The sequence below is a fragment of the Empidonax traillii genome, unplaced genomic scaffold, assembly GCF_003031625.1.
Source record: "Empidonax traillii isolate 1590-97213 ecotype Southwest subspecies unplaced genomic scaffold, ASM303162v1 scaffold1966:size76252, whole genome shotgun sequence".
Taxonomy (NCBI): Eukaryota; Metazoa; Chordata; class Aves; order Passeriformes; family Tyrannidae; genus Empidonax; species Empidonax traillii.
Window position 1 is genome coordinate 49,492 of NW_020957159.1, and position 6,367 is coordinate 55,858.

Below are 6,367 nucleotides of genomic sequence, written 5' to 3' on the forward strand. Positions count from 1 at the left end.
CGATCAGCACCCCCAGGTCCCTTTCTGCCTGGCTGCTCTCCAGCCACTCTGTGCCCAGCCTGTAGCGCTGCAGGGGGTTGTTGTGGCCAAAGTGCAGGACCCGGCACTTGGCCTTGTTGAACTTCATCCCATTGGAGTCAGCCCATCTCTCCAGTCTATCCAGATCCCTCTGCAGAGCCCTCCTGCCTTTCAGCAGATGAACACCCCCCCACCTTGGTGTCATCTAAAAATTTGCTAATGGTGGACTCAACCTCCTCATCTAAATCATCCATAAAGATGTTAAAACACGACTAGGCTCAGCACTGATCCCTGGGGGACACCACTGGGGACTGGATCTCACCTGGATGCAGCACCATTTACCACCACCCTGGGCCCAGCCCTCCAGCCAGTTCCTGACCCAGCACAGAGTGCCCCTGTCCAAGCCATGGGCTGCAGCTTTTCCAGGAGTATATTATGGGAGATGGTGTCCAAGGATTTGCTGGAGTTCAGGTAGACACATCAACAGCCTTCCCCTCATCCACCAGGCAGGTCATCTGATCATAAAAGGAGATCAGGTTGGTCAGACAGGACCTGACCTTCCTAAACCTGTGCTGTCTGGCCCTGATCCCTATTCCCATTCCTATTTCCTCTGATCCCTATTTCCATTCCTATTGCCTCTGATCCCTATTTCCATTCCTAAATGGGTGCAACACCACGTGGTCTCTGGGTTCTGCCTCTGAGACAACCCAGATGGCTGATGCCTAAAGGAGAATAAAGATCATGGCAAGAGGGAAGGTTTTGTGGCACAGGGATCTTTTGAACTAGAGGATGCATTTTCCACTCTATTTAAAAAATCACCATCAGCTTTTAACTCACCTTGATCTCATCCACCCAACCATGGCCACTGGCTCAAAAAATTAATATGGAAAAGCTAAAAAAGCATCCTCAGACCAAAATGCAATTTTGCTCCCAAAACCAGCAAGAAGAAGTTTGGCAGGAGGTGTAGCTGCTCTGGTAATGTCACAGGAAAGAAAGTGCTGCATCTGAGGAGCAAAAAAGAAATGTATTTCCAGGGACTTTAGCCAAGTCAGGAAAGCTTACTTCTATTTTAAAACATCTTTTGGCTTTCCCAAGCTGCCTGAAAAAATTTGCTGGATGAATCCTTGGCCCTAAAACACCCACCCAAATGTCAGTTTGGATAGTAGTTGGTAAGGTCAGAACCCTTTTCCAGGATGGAGATGAATGCTGCAGCATTCAAACTATCAACGTGGAGACATTGCACAGGACAACCATTACAGCCCAGCCCCAGTTCAGGTGCTTTTTGTCCTTTTTGGGAGCACATTTGGACAGTTTTGACTTAATCCACTCCCACAGGTGATCCAAACCCAGCAGGCAGGCAGCCAACAAGGGTCACCCTCCCTCACAGCCAGAGAAAACAGCAGCACCCCTGGGGCACTCCCTGCTTGTTCTCCCAAAAGGACCTTTCCTCATGCTGGTAGTAATTTTTTTTTCCTCAAACATTCAACCTAAAAGCTTTCTCTTCCTTCCCCTGTCCTGCCTTCACCTGATGTGAACCAAACATCCCTTTCTGGATTTGTCTTCAACGCCAATAGACCCTCTTCTTCTGATGCTCCTTCTCTTCCTGCAGCACCCCCGTTTTCCTTCTGTTGCTGAAGCTGATGGGCATATTGAACTTGTTTCAGAATTGCCTCGTGAATCAGCAATTTTCCTCCAATTGCTATTCCACTTGCTGTATTCCAGATTCCACTTGCCCCGACTCCAGATAAGCAATTGTCCACCAGGGGATGAATCAGAGCAACCTGACCTCGTGTAAACCCGTGTGGTTCATTGTGCCTCAACGGGAACAAAATCCCACTCACAGACACCCTCTCATCTTTGTAAAATAAAGCAATCAGAAAATTTCTTCTCTAGGCTCTTGCTGTCAATACCAGGACTCCAAAAGTCCAGTCACTCTGAATTAATAGAAGTAGCAGTTCTTCAAAAATTGTATCCGTGTGTCTGCGTCCCCAAAACAGGTTATTTCTTGCACCCTTGTTTACCAGTAGCACTGCACGTTGTTTGTCTCATCTTAATGAAAAAGAGAAAAAAAAAAAAAATCCCTGAAAATAGCATTTCAGAGAGAATGAGAATCTCACTCTTCTCCCTTGGAAACAGTCTCAAGATACATGAAGTAAGAAGTAAAAGAGCACTGCAGAGAAGTGATAACTATGCAAATTGTGAAAAAAAAAAAAAAGAAAAAAAGAAAAAAAAGAAAAAAAAAGCCTCAACCAAAACGGGGAAAATTAGCAATAAAGATATTCCAGTGTCACTTTTAAATCTTTGAGCGCTGCTCAGCCCTGCCGTAGGATGAGGACCTGTTAGGAACTTCCTTTTCAGATGTTTGTTTTTTTTTTTTCCCCTATTTTAATCTGTGGGAGCACCTTCGTGGAGCAGGTGAGCCCTGGGCTCTTCTGTGCCCTTTTGCTTCGTGCTGCCTCTTGGCACAGTCGTTTTGAGGTGTTTGGAACTTTACACTCCGCTGTCCGTGTAAGAGTCGGACTAAAGCTGTGCATTTATGTGTCTGGCAAAGAAACAACCTGGTCCTTTTGGAGGAAAATGTTCCTGGGCATCACTCAGGGCAGAGAGAGCCTGGGACAGCCATCCAGGGTCCCCTCACTGCTCCAGCCCTGAGCCAAAGGCTGACTGTGAGGGACAGTGCCCAACTCCTCATTTCATCAGCAGAAAGCAAAGGAACACAAATCCAACCGTAGGTCCCTCCTGCTGGCAGATCCTTTTTCAATAACTCCTTGGCTTTAAAAGTGCTGATCAACCACACCAGTGCTGGCCGGATCAGGCCCCAGTGGCTGCTTTTTTTTTTTTTTTTTTTTTTTGATTCCTTACCTGCACCTCGTGGCTCTTCCTCCTTTGAATCATTTCATCCAAGCTCTCGGCAGGACAGCGAGGACAATGTTTGCCCCGTACTTGTCCTGGCTGACCGTGGGCTTTGTGTGGGGCCGCCAAAACGTTTCCCCGCGCAAAACGCACATTAAATCTGGGATTATCGTTGCTTATTCGTACCTTCTCACCATCAAATCGTTCCACCCCTCGTGCCAGTCACCGCGATGCCTCTCACTGCCCGTCTTACCAGGGGATGAACTTTGCACGCCCTACCCGGATCGGGAGGGGCACATCCCTGGATAGGCAGCCCTGGACTTGGATCCCGGTTTTCCAAGCAGTGCGTGGCACCTGCTGCCCCTTCTTATCTCCCTCCCAGCCCTTCATATCTCTCTCCCAACCGATCCGCGTCGGCGGGCGAGTTTTCTGAAGTGGGTGAGGCGGGTCGAGGGCGAGCGGCATCGCCTCGCCCCGGGTCCTACCTGGAGCTGGAGTTACGGGAAGGAAAAGGGGCACCTCCTCACCTCTGGCTCCTGCAGCGCATCCTCCGGGCTCTGGCCGTGCAGCGGGAAGCTGCGGAGGGCGATGGGCTCCTCTTCCCATCGGGACCGCCGGCTACGGCCGGGGAGGTGTCCCCCGGTGCCCCATCCCGAGCGAGGGCTCCATCACCGGCGGTGCATCCCGAGCCAGGAGCGAAGGGAGGCGGCGATGCGGTAACCTGAACTCCCCGCCTGCCTCTTCCCTCTCTCCCTCCTCCCTCCCTCTCTCCCTCTCTCCCTCCTCCCTCCCTCTCTCCCTCCCTCCCTCTCTCCCGTGGGTAACAGAGCGGCGGTCCCGCTGCGGCTCCATCGGCCGGGAAGGGAAGGGAAGGTCAGGAACTCACTGCCCGCGGTTTTATTATGGATATTTGGGATGGGATGGGGGGTGGTGGGCGGCCTGGGAGGCGCGGGGCTGGAAACCGTGTCAGGGCATTGCCAGCCCTTCCCAGCGCTGGGAAAGTTCGGCCCCGCGCTCCCAATTACCGGCGATCCAAGCCTGGATTTGCACAGTGGGAGAGAAATCCCCCCCCCGCCTCCTCCTCCGGCACTGAGGCAGCCTCATGAGTGAGGGATTTTTTCCTGATGGGGAATGACAACCCCGGGAGCAAACACCGCCCCGCGTGGGGCCCCCGGGGTGACAAAACCCCTGAGTCTCCACGCATTCCCCCTCTCCCTGGATCCCTGGGTTTGCTTAACCCCTGACCCTGCGCTGTTCGGGCTCGGCACGGCCCCTCAGCCCCGGGATTAGTCAAGCCTTTGCTTTAGGGGAAAGTGCAGCACTTTCACCTTTATGGACATGGCACAAAATTGTCCCCCCGTCCCCCGTGGCAGCAACAGTGACACTTTCATACGGCAGCGATTATTGCAACAACACCTTTCTCTTCTAAGGACTGCAAGCTTCGAGCCGAAAAGACCACTTCCCAAATAAGTGTTGTGGATAAACCAGCCCATTTCACAGCGAAATACCCGCTGGCAATTCGGGGGGGGTTGAATTTCTAGCAAGGAATATTCCCTTGGATTTGGCACTGTCGTTTTTGAAACAAGTTGTTCCAGCGCAGCACAAAATAAAAAATAAAATAAAATAACATAAAATAAAAAGAAAGAAAACAGGAGACAAATCAAGCACTGGGAGCTGCTGGCAGCTCCCTTTCTCCTCCCCCTCCACTCCAAGGCTGGGGATGGATACATGTAGTTAAGGAGACACATGAAATGCGTTTGCTTGTTGTACTTTGCAGGAGAAACACGAGTGAGAAGAGAGGACTGCTCCAAAAAGCTTGTGTGGTTGTCTATTATTATTTAAAAAACATGCCCAGGTAGCTTTAGTTTCCTCTAATAAAGAAGCATTAGCAAAGGGACCTCAACTTCCTGTACCTCCCTCTGGGTGCATGATTCTCTTTTGTGCTCTGAGTTCCTAAAAAAACCTTTCCTTCAGTTTTAGGGAACTGCTAAAACTTTGTTGGAGTCTGACCTTCACAGTCCAACAGCTACACAAAAGCTCCCGCCAAGCAAATTACCTGCCCTCCACCTGGAAAAGGGATATTTTCCCATGGAAAACGTGAAAAAAATGGAGGGCTGGGGCTCTTCCCTCTGCCCACATCACATTTCTCACTGGCTGCCATCAGGGCAGCCCTAAAATGAGAATTCATACAATGGTTTGGGTGGGGAGGGACCACAAAGATCATCCAGTTCCAATCCCTGCCATGGGCAGGGACACCTTCCACCAGCCCAGGTTGCTCCAAGCCCCGTCCAACCTGGCCTTGGACACTTCCAGGGATTCAGGGGCAACCACAGCTTCTCTGGGCAACCTGTGCCAGGGCCTCCCCACCCTTACAGGGAAGAATTTCTCCTTCATATCTAATCACCCCACAGCTGGGGGGCATCACTGCAGGTGGGGTCTCACCAGAGCACAGAATCCATTGCCAATCCCTATTAAAGCCCATTTTTCCAGTCCCTGCAGCCAGGCCAGGGACAGGTTCCTGCTCCCAGCTTGCTCTGTGAGTTTTTGCAGTTTGATTCTCCAGGGCTTTTTTTCCCCTGCCCAGCTGTCAGCAGGGCCAGGGAGGCTGGAGGGCATTCAGTCCCTGGTAGGACCTCACACTGAGCCGGGAGATCACACAGGGCAAGGTCTGGGAGGGGCACGAGAGGGAGGAAAAATAAACTGTGGGTTATCTTTATGCTGGGGTTAAAAAAAAAAAACAACAACAACAAAAAACAAGGCAAAACCAAGCACAATCTACTTCTCAAAGCCTCTGCTGCAGGACTGTGTTTGCTGTGTGAGTCCACCCCTACCCCAGCAAAGCATTTAAGCAGAGTAATGTACACATGTGCCTGGATTTCATTAGCAGTAAATTTAAGCCAACATATGTCTACGTGAAGTCAGGCCTCAAGGAGTGAGTCAGGGCCTAAATCAGTGTTGTAATTCAACTAAAATAATCTAAGCCTGCTCTAAATGCACATAGCTTTAACCTGTCACATCAAATGAAAATTATATACTTAAACTGTAATCTTCCTGTTCCCTTAGTCATCAAAAGAGGCCAGATCAAATTTTATTTTTTTTTTTTTTTTTAAAAGAGACCAGGGATGCTGCTCAGCTGCTGAGGAGGAGGTGGGGCTCATGGAGCAGCATATTGACAGAATCCCAGGATCATTTAGGTTGGAAAAGAGCTCCCAGCCCATTAAGCCCCCCTGTGCCCCATCCCCACCTTGTCCCCCAGCCCAGAGCACTGAGTGCCATGTCCAGACCTTCTCTGAAAACCTCCAGGGCTGGGCACTCCAAACCTCCCTGGGTAGCCCTTTCCAATGCCTGGTCACCTTTTCCATGAAAAAATTCCTCCTGATGTCCAACCTGAGCCTCGCCTGGCACAGCTGGAGGCCGTTCCCTCTCCTCCTGTCCCTGTTCCCTGGGAGCAGAGCCCGACCCCCCCCCCGGCTCCCCCCTCCTGGCAGGGACTTGC

The 6,367-nt window shown here is 50.9% G+C and overlaps 1 protein-coding gene across 4 annotated transcripts in view; it reads right to left on the reverse strand.

The window, feature by feature from the left end:
• Positions 1-6,367, reverse strand: part of B3GALT5 (beta-1,3-galactosyltransferase 5) — a 24,378-nt gene that overhangs the window by 8,804 nt on the left and 9,207 nt on the right. The window contains exon 1 of one of the 4 annotated variants that reach the window (XM_027909151.1): positions 3,399-3,565. The exons of 1 other annotated variant lie outside the window; for it this stretch is intronic. The gene's annotated coding sequence lies outside the window, so the exon portion shown is untranslated. Of the gene's footprint in view, positions 1-3,057; positions 3,245-3,398; positions 3,566-6,367 lie in introns of those variants that run through there. 2 more of the 4 variants (XM_027909150.1, XM_027909153.1) reach the window with 2 other exon arrangements.